General features: G+C 44.9%; 1 long non-coding RNA gene across 1 annotated transcript in view; it reads left to right on the forward strand.

Moving 5' to 3' along the window:
• LOC138528701 (uncharacterized) overlaps positions 1–11,914 on the forward strand; it is a 158,503-nt gene extending 146,589 nt beyond the window's left edge. The window contains exon 3 of the long non-coding RNA XR_011284207.1: positions 11,120–11,914. This is a non-coding gene — a long non-coding RNA (uncharacterized lncRNA). The remainder of the gene's footprint in view (positions 1–11,119) is intronic.
• Positions 11,915–13,268: the final 1,354 nt, after the last annotated feature.

A 13,268-nucleotide genomic window follows, 5' to 3' on the forward strand; every position in this document is an offset into this window, starting at 1 on the left:
GATCTCCGTTCTCTTTCTCCCTATCCCCTCGCCCCTTTTAATTGTGGTACTACAAAGTGACTCGCCGCTGGTGCCTTCTGAATCAACCAATTAAGTATGCAATTTGGTGCTATATCAGAAATAATACCATAAAAGCAATCAAATGTTGGTATCTTGTTGGAGTTTTGGAGGATATAGTGGAGAATCCAAGCTACCTTGCAGTAGAGATTTTTGTGAGGAAGATGAGGCCATCTGGTCAACATCCGAAATGATGTTGAGGGCAACTAGCCTGTGAAATAGAAATACACTCCACTGCTGCCTGCTTATGCCTATCAGATCTCAGCCTCATCAGAAGGTCACCAACACAGAGAGCAAAGGCAGCGAGCCCAAACCAAGGTTAAAGATGGGTCACAGCCAAGAGGCCACAAACTCACTTGATGCCCCAATGGTTCCCTATATCCCTTGCAGGCCTCCCAACTCTCCAATGACGTAGAAAAAATGTTGTGCAATAAAAGATAGATACCACCGCTAATGCTTTTCAGGCAATCAATCCAACTTCCGCCCCCACCCTTTGTGTCCTCTGCTTCTGTTGTTGCTGGCTTCAACAGAATACCATGTACTAGGTTTGGCATGCTGTTGCCAGTTTCAGGGCAAAGAATGATGGTAAAATGGCGGCCACACAGTTGCTGACTCCCATCCCTTTTAAATCCATGCCACTTTTCCTCTACCCGTGCCGGTGCTGGGATATCGGACGCTAAGGGTGTTTCCCCTTTTCCCAAACCTCTGGCTCTGCTGTTGTGGGCTGTCAATATATGCAGGGGGGATGGATTTGTGTCCCAGTCCGACCATGCCTGTGAAGTTGTGGACCCCCGGAGCTGTTAAAATGAAAGGATGGCCTCTCACTCCCGCTGGTCCCCGTTCCCATTCAGATAGTATAGCATATCACTTTATACCGGTGCACCGATACATTTGGTGGGACAAAACTGACGCTTCTCACAAGGTTGCATGAATTTGATTTGAAGCATTGCTTAGTTTACTTTTAAATAGTGCTAAGTATAGCCTAAGTGTTGCTTTACAGAACTGCAAAGCACTTGGAACACTTTACAATGTACAGCTGCACTCCTAAACCTCTGGCAGCAGTGCGGCACCGCCTAGGGGCAAGGTAGTATAGTGGCCCTAAGCTGTTCTATGTCAATAGCCTCCCAGGAAGATCTTGTGAAAATGAAAGTTAGGAACCTCCAAAGTTTAGGAGCACCCTCATAATATTAAGTTACTGAATGTGATGTGATGGTGTGACTGCATGAGTGGCAGGGGGATTGAGTGACCCTCAGACTGGCAGACTGAGTGAGTGGCTGATTGACTGACAAGTGAATGAGTGAGTGAATTGTTGCATTTTTACCGGCACCCACGGGAACGAGTGGGTTAGTGAGTTTCTGACATATTGGGCCTCATTACAACTCCGGCGGTAGCCGTGCCGGCAAAACCGGCACGGCAGCCACCGGAGTTTCATTTTTACTGGCACCCATGAATGGGCAAGAAACGGGTCATGCCGAGTTTGGTGGACCCGGTCCTTGCCCATTTGCTGGTGCCGGCAATAAGGGACTCCCCATCCCCATTCGGCCCCATAGAGCTGAATGGGAATAGGGAGGTCGGATGCACCGGCACCGCCCAAAATGCTCTGCCTGCGGGTGCCGTTCCATCCGCCAGGTCAGACCTGGCGGATGAAACGGCAACCGTGAGCAGAGCTTGTAGTATGGCGGTCCAGGAACTATGGTACCGTCATGCTTACCGGTACCGTAGTTCCCGTACTGCCATGCTTATAAAGAGGCCCATTGTGTTTTTTTCCCCAGTAGATGCAACTGGTGCTCTTGGTGAAAGCTGCCGGCGCGGATTTATCTTCTTGGTGTTTACAAACTCTCGAGGCCAGGACGACTAAAGAAAACAGGAGTGAACACTTGTGAGGAAGTAGTCTGCTACTCCAGTGCAAATAAGCTATCTTTTTAAGAATGGTTTGTCCAATTAGGATTTTTTTTTATAATGTGTTTTTATTTCTTTCTTGGTTATTTTATTTGGGTGTTTTCTATTGTACTTTTTGTCCCCTTCAACTGAATAGAGGGAGTGATCGAGTAGCTGGGTGAGCAGGAGAGTTTGTGCAGGTGGGAGTGTTTGTGTGGGTAGAAGATAATGTGTGCGCGTTGTTGATAGATATTGTATGCATGGGGTTGTAAGAAGGGTAGGGGCAGAAGAGGAGGTAGTTGGGGGAGAAGAGGGGTGGAGGCAGTTGGGGGAGAAGGGGATTCAGTCACTGGTCACAGCACCCGCTATTCCCCTCACAACCTGTATCAGTGCAAACTAGGTGAATCGGAAAGCTTGCTGCACCAGTTCTAAATCAAGTGGCTGAAGGCAGACCTGACTTTTTAATTACACCAGTAGTGGGTTTAAAACTCCAATTAAGTCATTAACTCTCAGAAAACTGCTTTGAAAAACACTGGCAGGCCGGTGTGTGGGGCAGTTTGTGCCTGGAGGGATAATGGTCCCTCTGTGGTGGCCCCATGTCAGAGGTGAATACTAGCTTTTTGTAAGCTTGGTGTTCAAATGTGAATATCCAGATAAAATGAAACCATTTGTGTCAAACTAGAAGCCATCACAGGAAGTGAGCTTTATTTTTTTGCTGACTTTCATTGCTCTGTAAGAAGTGCCATTTGTTGCAATTCAAATGTGTAATATTAAAGGAGAGTTCCGGGACTTTTTTTTTATTGTCCCTACGGGTCGGCCATGTGTTTGTAAGCATAAATCGGTAGATCGTAGGAAACTTTCCTATGGACCTTACCCGACTTTTCGCCCCTTATCGCACTCGAAATCAGCCTCCATTTTGTGATAATCCTATCATTCCGCCGCATCGACCTGGCTCACCTGCCTTTGCGGCACTAAATCAAATCCCCCGCCCCTGAAACAGACTTTATCAAAACATTCATATTCCCCGCCTCTATCCGTGACGTGACTGAGCTGCGTAGGCAAACGCGCCCAGGCGTCTTCTACGCGACTCCACACAGACCCCGGAAATCAACACAGATCAGCTCACAATACAGCGCGCCACAATTCGGAATATGAAACTGTACTTTGAAATCAAACCGCAAGATTGTACATTTGGCAAAGTACGTTTATTGGACATCAAATGTTTAGAGAATATTCATCGATTTGCATTTTTATTTGCTCACGTTCCAAAAAGTTCGTATTGAGGAACGCGATGGTCCTTTGCTGTACACAGGGTCTTAGAGCATCTCACAATACAGCGCCACAATTCGGAATGTGAAACCGTGGTTTAAAAGCAAACGGCAAGATTGTACATTTGGCAAAGTACGTTTATTGGACATCAAATGTTTAGAGAATATTCAGCGATTTGCATTTTTCTTTGCTCTCGATCCAAATTAGTTCGTCTTGAGGGAAGCGATGTTCGTGTGCAGTACACAGGGTGTTGGTTTACGATAAAAATAAGCTCTTCGGTCGCACTGATAATCGCATGGCTGTTCCAACAACGAGGCACTAGGCCACCACAACGGTAGGTATGTTGCATCTAACCGTTAGTACCGCATAAGGGCATACTTGTACTTGGCGATCGTCCCATAAAATGGTCAGGGTGGTAACGTTGTTCACGCGGAGAAGCAACTGGCGGCTGTAGAAGCCGTCCGCCGGTGTCTGGTACTCGTGACACAGACAGTAGTGAATGATGTACCTAAAAACATAAAAAATGAAATTAGTCTCACCATCAGATCCTTATTAAAATTATTCATTTCATAGCGAGGACAGCGCTACTGGGTGTACACAAGTGTTTAAAGGCGTGGCGAGGCATGGAGGGGGGGGGAGTGGAGTACAAGGTAAGTAGCATAAAATAATAAATAAATAGGGCCAGCTGGTGGCAAGTGCAAGGTAAGTGCAGAACAAGTGCTGGGAAGGGGGGGCTGTAGGATACTGAGACAGTCCCCCAGTGCAGGGGTTGACAGGGAGGCAGTGCAGGTGGAGAGTGGAAGGGCCCAGGACTGAGGTCGCAGACAGTGGACCAGTTGTAGCAGGGGAGAGGGAGAGAGAAAGCAGAAGCAAAGAGGAAGGTTTTGAGGTGCTTCAGTAAAAGCAGATGTTTCTCCTCAAGATAGTGCGCGGTAGAAAACAATATGCCACATAGAACGAACAAGTACAACTGAACCCGTCTTTAAAGCCACTGTATAGTAATGAAATTGCGGTATAAACTCATCAAAAGTTACTTACATTATATTTGCATTTTCCATTGTGTCTCTGTGTAGGGCAGACCCGAAACACCACTCCTTCTTTGCCGACGTTACTTCTTCTAATGAACGTGGCTCATCGTTTCGTTTCTGAAATTTTATTCATTATCTTTTCTTAGTCTTTCAGGATGGTCCCGGCCTGTCAAGGTCAAATCACAATAGAACCTTATATTGGGTCGTGGGCCGTTCCGCCACCCGAGCAAAACATCAAAGCAGCTGACCTTCACTTTGAGCGAGCACACATTTCTAGTTAGCTGCAGTTAGTTTTAGGGACATCTTGTCTGCGTGCCTTTTTTTTTATTGTCCCTATGGGTCGGCCATGTTTTTGCAATACGGAAACATTCTATAATTTTTGTAAAAATGATTTATATTACTGTTTGGTTTAATTGCAATGGGCCTGCAACATGAGGAGACTCGAGAGAACAGACAATCAAATTACAATCATTTAAACCGTGATGTGTATTTCTCAATGAGCTCTGCTTTAGGTGGACATGGAACAGAGGCAATGTTGGGTGGCAATGCAGTTGTCCCCTGCATAGGTTCGTTCACCACTCCATGTATGTGCCTATCGAGGACATCTACGATAAGTCTCTCAATAAACTCATATTGCATATCCTCAAACACTGGTTTGATCACCCATTGTTTACTTCTTTTAGTGAAGGCCTTATTGTAGCGAAGCGTCCCTAAAGTTCCGGTCGTCCTACTTTGTTGACGGCCAACATTATGGTTATGTGCCAAGACCGCTAGAAGAGTCCGATTTTTCATGCCTTCCATGCCAAAATGCAATCTTTTGGGCCTGTACTTTAGGCACATATTGTGGAACACCTCCAAATCTCCTGTGTGGCAGAATTCCGTGAGTCCCCTCAAATCTCTTGTTATAGTTTTATCAAATACAATCTTTTCAATGGCCTTGTGAGTGGGTGATGAAGGAATCAACCACTTCTTCTTCCGTGCCTCCTCTGTGGACAAATGGCCATGTTCACATTTGTGGAAATGCTCATTTGTCGACCATCGATGTACGTTGCTACAGTGCAACATTACTGACCGCCATTTTTCCAGTAGAATTTCCAACGACCCTTCACATGTTTTTGAGCTCCACCAAAGATGGTTGCTGATTGACTTGGACCACTGTGAAATACCTTGCATATCTTTTTTTTTTCCTGCAGCCGACAATTTTTTATTGATTGTTTTTGCAAGATGCCATACGTCAAATTGGTGATTTATATTTTTGTACTCTTCTCTCATTGTCTTGGCAATTGAAACGTGTCTGTCCGTGGCTATCAGGTCGATCACCATTCCCCGCGATTGTAGTTCTTGCACTGATGCTACAAAGCCAACTTTCTCCATGGCCACTGAGGATGTACTTTGTGACACCTGCACGACCACCGAACTCACAATTTTCTTACTTTCCATGTCCTGAAAGTGGTAGGTGCAGTACTTGGCTGAAAATCCTGGGCTGTCGCACTGTCCATCACCGGCTAGCCTGAAGCGTTTGCCCGCGAATGTACTTTCCATTGACATTTTTTCCATTCTCCAAGCTTCGCTGATGGCTGGAAATAGATAATCGGTTTGGTATTTGTAGAACTGACTTTTCGCAATGAAATGGATTCCCACAAACTGAAAGAAATACTGTAACTTTTTAAAACTTGAACCACTAAAAAGTGCGGCCGCTGCACAAAGTAGATTGCCTGCTGGCAGTTGCCCCAGCATGGGTTGTGCAGACCATGCGAACGGATGATATTGTGTACAGGTGGCATGTATTTTAAGGTTAGTGCCTCGAATTGCACGAGTCACATTAATCAATGGCTCCCCACATACTTCCCCACCAACCGAATGCCCACATTTCATCATCATAATAATATCCATCAAACAGCTATCGAATACAATGAATTTGGCCTCTTTCCTTATACTGTCACTCTGCATCCCAGCTGGTTCGGCCTGTAACGTTGAGGACATGTCACTCGCATGAAAGGTACAATCTCTGATATCGTCTTCCGCTATGCTGAGTGATATTGATGGTGTTTCATTGTCGTCCACGTCATTCTCTTCCATTGCAACATCTGTTCCTTGTCCGGAGATGGGAGAAAAAAACAATGTCTTCAACTTTCGCGCGCTCTTATTTTTTGCGGGTGTGGATTCTGTGAATTGATCTCCGACTGCATCCAAACTACCAGGAGGACATTCACTATCAATGGCTGGTGGTGGTATAGCTCCGTTGTCAATCACTTCATATTCTTCCCATTGGCACGATGCATCTCCAGTCTCAAGTCCCTGCCAAAAGGTTTGACAAGCAACATCTCTCGTTCGCTTCACTGTCTGTGTAGATCTAGTTCTTACACCCACTCGCAACTAGAGGACAGATTAGAAAAGGGATGTTCAGTTTAAACACAACTTACAGTATTGAACTATTGACAGTGAAAGACAACATAATATAGTGAACAGGACACTAACCTTCTTTTGCTTTCTTTTCTTTGAAACTTTCTTGCCTCGAACTTCAACATCTGGACGCTGTTGCTCCGACTCGTGTGTGCATGTCTCCACTTCCTCTCGCGCTGCAACGACTATATTTTCATGATAAGCACATCCATCACTCACTGAGGCTCCATCGACTCCCTGAAACATAGAACTTTCATTAGTATGTATAATAATATTGAAAACACAAAATGTACTTGGGGACCAATACCCATACGTACATCTCAATAGCAAAACACGAATGAACGCATTGTGTAGAACATTCAAACGACAATAGTTCACGCATTGTTGATCTAGTTAGATTGAACTGTCAAGATCCATACCTCGGGCTCCGCATAGACTTCCATTGATGATATTATTGAAGATGACGCTTCAGCAACTCCCTGAAACACAGTAATTGCATTAGTATGCTTTTCTATTTTGTTAAAAAGAACATAAACTTTGAGCAGGCGTCAACGGCTCATCTAAATAGACCTGCACAAATGATCAGTTGTCTAAAATAAATAATGGATATGTAAATATGATTCGATTTGCTCGATCGTTGGAAGTGTCACCACCCAGAGATCTGCATCAACTACTAGGGGTGATGTTCTTGTAGAAGAAGCTCCGTCATCTCCCTGAAACATAGTACTTGCGTTAATAAAGAAGGAAGTATAGCGGATGTAATCACGTCATATGATTTCGCTTGATCGAACTGTCAGTATCCATACCTCGAAATGCATAAGAACATCAAGGGACGATGTAACTGCGGTGCACACTTCTGCAAGCTGTTGCGCCGACCCGTAACTGCATGCTCCCCCTTCTACTTGGACTAATGCTCCATCGACTCCCTGAAACATAGGACTTTCATTAGTAATGAACACAATATTGAAAAAAGAAGACAAATAGGAGGGCGACGACAGAAGGACATATCAATGGCTAAAAACGAAAGAAACATTGTGTGTAACAATCACGCTACAAGAATGCAAGATCTGATGATCTCCATCGATGGAACTGTCCGGAAACGTACCTCGAGCATCTGAGTGACATCTACGGTTGTCGTCAATGCGTTGGACTCCTCAGCATCTCCCTGAAAGACAGTACTTGCATTATTTTGGATAACAATAATTATAACTGAAAACAAAGACTAGAGGACGAGTACAAGGGTGTACCATTAGGTAAAATAATTACACGATCAATTAAAACTATTGATTTACATGCCTAAAACAAGTCAGTGTCAGAATAGCTAAGTAAGATTACCCGATAGGCGCTTGAAGTGGCTGATGACTGCAATAACGACACGGATGGAGAATCTTCCGCCTTCATATTGAGTGGATACATAAATGGGGAAATTATTGTTAGCTAATGCTACACACTACCGCAAGGCCGAGAGATAAATACGTAAACTTGACTCACCAGTGGAGGGATGTGGACGAATAGAGTGGGAATAGCGGTTGAGAGCAATTTTCGCCTCGCTCGCGGTGTTTTCTTCTTTATTAGCAATGATGTGGAGTACATGTCTGGGCTAAAGTGCCTGCTGCAGATGCGGTATCGATCACCCCTCTTGTCCGCAAAGACTTCTAGGACTCTACTTTCTAGCTCAGAGGCTGGATATCCGCAATATCGGACCCATTCTCTTATCTGATCTATTGTCTTAGGGAAAACATGCATTATAGTACCTTCAGATTTGTTATGGGTCTTCGAAGGGCAACCGCCAATGGAACAGGCAGGCATTATGGAAAGTTCTGAAAAGTAAAGATCAACAATTCTCTATGAATACCAATGTGTTAAAACAGTAAATGACACATAAAAGGTTCAATGCAAGGTCCGTTTTGGTTCTTGGAACTATACACGTTATTCACATGCGGATAAGTATTTCAATAACTTTCAAAAAATAGAAAAAGTAATTTGACTAAACTCAGAACATGTGACTAGTTCCTTGCATGTACTGTCGTGAACGAAAAGAAAACATGGATGCAATTTGATGACTACTAGCAAATAGATATAAATTAAAAAATTGGACGCAAAATGATTATGGTACATGGACTTACCTTGACGAACAAACAGTTAGATGCAGGGATCAGAGTAGTTTCTTGTCGTAGAACAGGGAGCAGTTCACAGGTTGCAAACTGACGAGTTTGCTCAAAGTGGTCACGGAAGTTCACAGAGACGAAGAGCAGATAACCAGCACCTTCACGGGTTGACTAGCAAAGCGCAAAGAAGTTCTCATTAGAAATATGAAGTGGGTTATAAAGAATTCGAACCAGGGGTGTGTTTGTGAATGAATGACGTGTATATGTCGTGGCATTATGTGGATTGCAGGGGGCCGTCCAGCGTGAGGGGGATGCTTGGCAGGAGACACGGGGTCTGGAGGTAGACATGGGAACAACAAACCCATGCTCTATAGACCACTTTGAAGTGTACATGGTCTTTGGCACCTCTTGGCCTTTATCGCTCCCTGACAGCTCCACTTGCCAGCAGCTCAAGTACCCCGGTGCGAACTGCCTTTGATAGGGCGGGGGGTGGATCGGGGCGGTGGTCGTGCAGACAAGACACAGGAAGACTCGTGAATGGAGACACACTTATGTGGATTGCAGGGGGCCGTCCAGCGTGAGGGGGATGCTTGGCAGGAGACACGGGGTCTGGAGGTAGACATGGGAACAACAAACCCATGCTCTATAGACCACTTTGAAGTGTACATGGTCTTTGGCACCTCTTGGCCTTTATCGCTCCCTGACAGCTCCACTTGCCAGCAGCTCAAGTACCCCGGTGCGAACTGCCTTTGATAAGGCGGGGGGTGGATCGGGGCGGTGGTCGTGCAGACAAGACCCGTTTGCCGCAGGGCCTCACCAAGGAGAGGCCATCTAACTGAATGTAAGAGGATGGCTGCAGGATCTACTACATGGAAGGCAGGGGGGTGAGTTTATAAATACCTCACCCTCCCAGGAGAATATACACTAGATTCATTTAAAAAATCAAAACAACCATTGTTAAAATATATGTTGGGCTTTATTTTAGATTTTAATTAAACATAAATAATAAACATTACACATTGTAAAGTTGAGGTTGCAGCACATCGAGGGAAAATCCGCGGTATTGTCCACTGTCACTGGGGAAATGTTGTCTAATGGCAAGTACCGCACAGGCAGGTATTACTCTCCGAACGCGGTGTCCGAGCCTCCCGTGAAGCCACCAAGTGAAGCAACGATAGGCCACCAGCCTGTACCACCTGTGAAAAAAAAAGATGCAAACTGTATTAAACTGACCAAACTTTCTTATCAATGTCGATTCAGGTAACACATGTCATTTTCCTTAGAAAAAAATTATATCTAGAAAATGCACTATATGGAACCAATTTACATGCGTTCCAATGATATGTAAATGTAATTTTATATGTGGGAGACGACCATGAAATAGTGGTGGCATCACTGACATCACAAACAGAGTATACTTACTCGTTACTCGGATTACGCGGACGAACAGTGCCACGAAGTTCGTGCATAAGCACCATCATCATCCTCAACACTGTCCGTGAGAGGCAGGCTTCCCTGAACTCTGGCAGCTCGGTGATGCATTGCGGACTTTGCTCGCCTTCCTGCTGACTTTGCTCGCTTTCCGAAATGTAGGCCAAGCACCCGGAATTTTCACGGCAGCAGCAGTTCTCCTCCTCAGTTGGCATTAGCTCGCACCGATTGCACGTGCACCAGGTGGAGACGCCGTCCATGCGACATGGTCCAGGCTCTTCATCCGTTGACTGGTCCTCCCAACTGCCGTCCGAATCCCCATCGTTTTCGCGTGCTTGCCTTTCCAGTAGTTCTTCCTCGGTGTACTCGGGCTCGTACATATACGGCATTATTGTGGCCATTGTGCGGTAAAGATAGTAAAATAATTTATAGCGGTGGTACTGGTATCTGTTCACACGGGCTACAAGCGGCGAAGGTAGCTGACCAGAGCACTGAAACGAGTCACAGAATACTCAAAGTAACACAGAGAGAGGAATGGAATCGAAAATCTGCTGCTGTATGTTGTGAAACGGTCTGTTTATACTTATTGGGGAAAGAGGCGTCCTGCCATTTCCATGGCAACACGTCAATAGCTGAGGCGCAGCGATTGTTGACACGAGACGTGCTTGAAATGGGCAGTACGCGTCTGCTGATGTCAGGCTCAGGGGCGGGGGATTTGATTTAGTGCCGCAAAGGCAGGTGAGCCAGGTCGATGCGGCGGAATGATAGGATTATCACAAAATGGAGGCTGATTTCGAGTGCGATAAGGGGCGAAAAGTCGGGTAAGGTCCATAGGAAAGTTTCCTACGATCTACCGATTTATGCTTACAAACACATGGCCGACCCGTAGGGACAATAAAAAAAAAGTCCCGGAACTCTCCTTTAATGTTTGTGCTTCTATTTCAGTGTACTGGGATAGAATGGCTTTGCATCAGAAGCTGGCCATCGAACACTACCTGGAACTGGCTAGTGGAAAAAGGTGTGGGGGGGACCACTCGAGTGTTTTAATCTGATCCCGGTCCTGGTCTGGCAATATCATCAGAAGTAAGCACTCCTTGAGTAAAAAAGAAAGTTGGTTAACGCCCCTATTAAAATAAATGCTTAATTCTCTCTGTCAATATGCAAGTGAAAACAGTCTTCCTCCTGCCTCATCTCTCCTCTCTCCCCCTGGCCTTCCCATGAAGAAATCTTTGGGTCGATACCCTTGTACAATTGGCAATCGCCTATATGCCTAAGCCTACAGCCCTATGATGTTGCGTATTGTGCTTACAAAGCTGTTTCGCCAAAGCATGATACAATGTTAATAAATAACCAGTTAGGCAGAAAACTAGAAAAGCAGCAAGGAAACAAGTTAAACAACCACCATAAAGGTCTCCACCTGACTCCCTTGCTCTTTGGGCTTGCCTGGGGTCTCCATTTGACCTATTGGCTGGTTCTGGGCGCCCACTGGACATCCTTAGTAGCTGGGTTGTGTCTGGGTACCTCCTTCGCAATTGCTCCCTGAGTTGGGTCCCCAGCCTCCACCCTTGCTTACTGGGCTGGGACCCCACCTGACTACCTTGCTCCTTGGGCTTAGCCTGAGTTCAAATTGGACTCCCTGGCTGGTATTGTTTTTTTAATCTATGCATGTCCGCTAATTGTAAAGCACCCAGGTCTGGGATTGCTAAAGTCATGCTTGTGTGCTTGTACACTTTCAGGTTGAACCTCATCGTGCCTGTTTTTTTAATAAATGCAATTGAATAAAAAGCAGGTGTTTCATTCTTTTTTTTTCCTTTATTTTGTTATATGTAATATCCCATTAACCTTGCTCAACTTTCCTGTCATTGTACCCAAATGACCACTAAGACCCAATGCTTGTAATCACTTTTGGAGTTTTTCTTTTCAGGGTTATAGTTAACATTGTTTTGGGATTTTATAGGATTGGTTTCCGATTGCATCGCTTCTAGCAGGGAGGATTTCTAATTGACATATTTCGGGTGCATTAAGCCAAAAGGAAGCCAAATGCAATCCATTGCTTTTGGGATTGGATTGTTTTGGGATTTTTACTGGATTGTTTAGGGATTGGGTTGCTTATGGAGTTTTAGTGGATTGTTTGGGGATTGAATTGCTTTTGGATTTTTAGTGGATTGTTTGGGGATTGGATTGCTTTTGGATTTTTAGTGGATTGTTTGGGGATTGGATTGCTTTTGGATTTTTACTGGATTGTTTGGGGATTGGATTGCTTTTGCAAGGTATGAATGGTTCAGTGAACTGTAGCCGACAGACAGGCAGACAGACAGACAGACATATAGGTGGCGAAAGTTTGTGTGTAGAAAGTTCATTTCTTTAGTAGATGTCAGTGGCGTAAGCCGAAGGGCCAGGAAAGAGAGAAATGAGAAGGAGTAGAGAAAGAAGAGAGAAAAGAAGAAGAAGATACAGAGGAAAAATGCAGACGTGAAGTGTTCAGTCCGACAGGTTCGTAGATAGATTGATCTTTTTGAAAGCGATTTCGAAAGGTTTCGTCGAGGCGATGGTCCATTTAGTGTTTTCTCTGGCCATCAACCGGTTCCACCATACTGTCTCTTTTGCGACGGGGAGATCCGCGCATAGTAGGGTCAGGTACGCTGCTCTTTCTTGTTTCATCTCGGGACAATGCATGAGGAGATCTCTTAAGGTTTCAGTTTGGTTTGGCGAGTCGCACAATCTGCACTCCTTGATGTTTGTCTGTAATCTGATGGCTAAGATTTTGCACGTAGGGAGCAGGTTCAAGCGTGCTCTCATGAAGGTTTTCATTAAGCGTTTGTCTGGGAATTTAGAGCAGTAGTCCAATGGAGTTTTTAGTTTGTTGAAGTTGAGAGGCAGGTGTTTTACAAGTTTGTTTGCTTGTGCTTTGTCAGATGTTGCAATCCAGTCTTGGCATTCCATTTTGAATTTAACTCTTTGCAGATTTGTTTTGAGATCGTCTTCATTACAGGCTAGCTCGTTCAGCTTGGTCTTTTGACTCTGCCCAGGCATTTAGAGTTTTGCAGTGCAGGCTTGCAATCTCCTTGGAGAGGATCTTGTATATCGGCAAGGT

This window comes from Ambystoma mexicanum, chromosome 7q, assembly GCF_040938575.1.
Source record: "Ambystoma mexicanum isolate Mex_15411 chromosome 7q, UKY_AmexF1_1, whole genome shotgun sequence".
NCBI lineage: Eukaryota > Metazoa > Chordata > Amphibia > Caudata > Ambystomatidae > Ambystoma > Ambystoma mexicanum.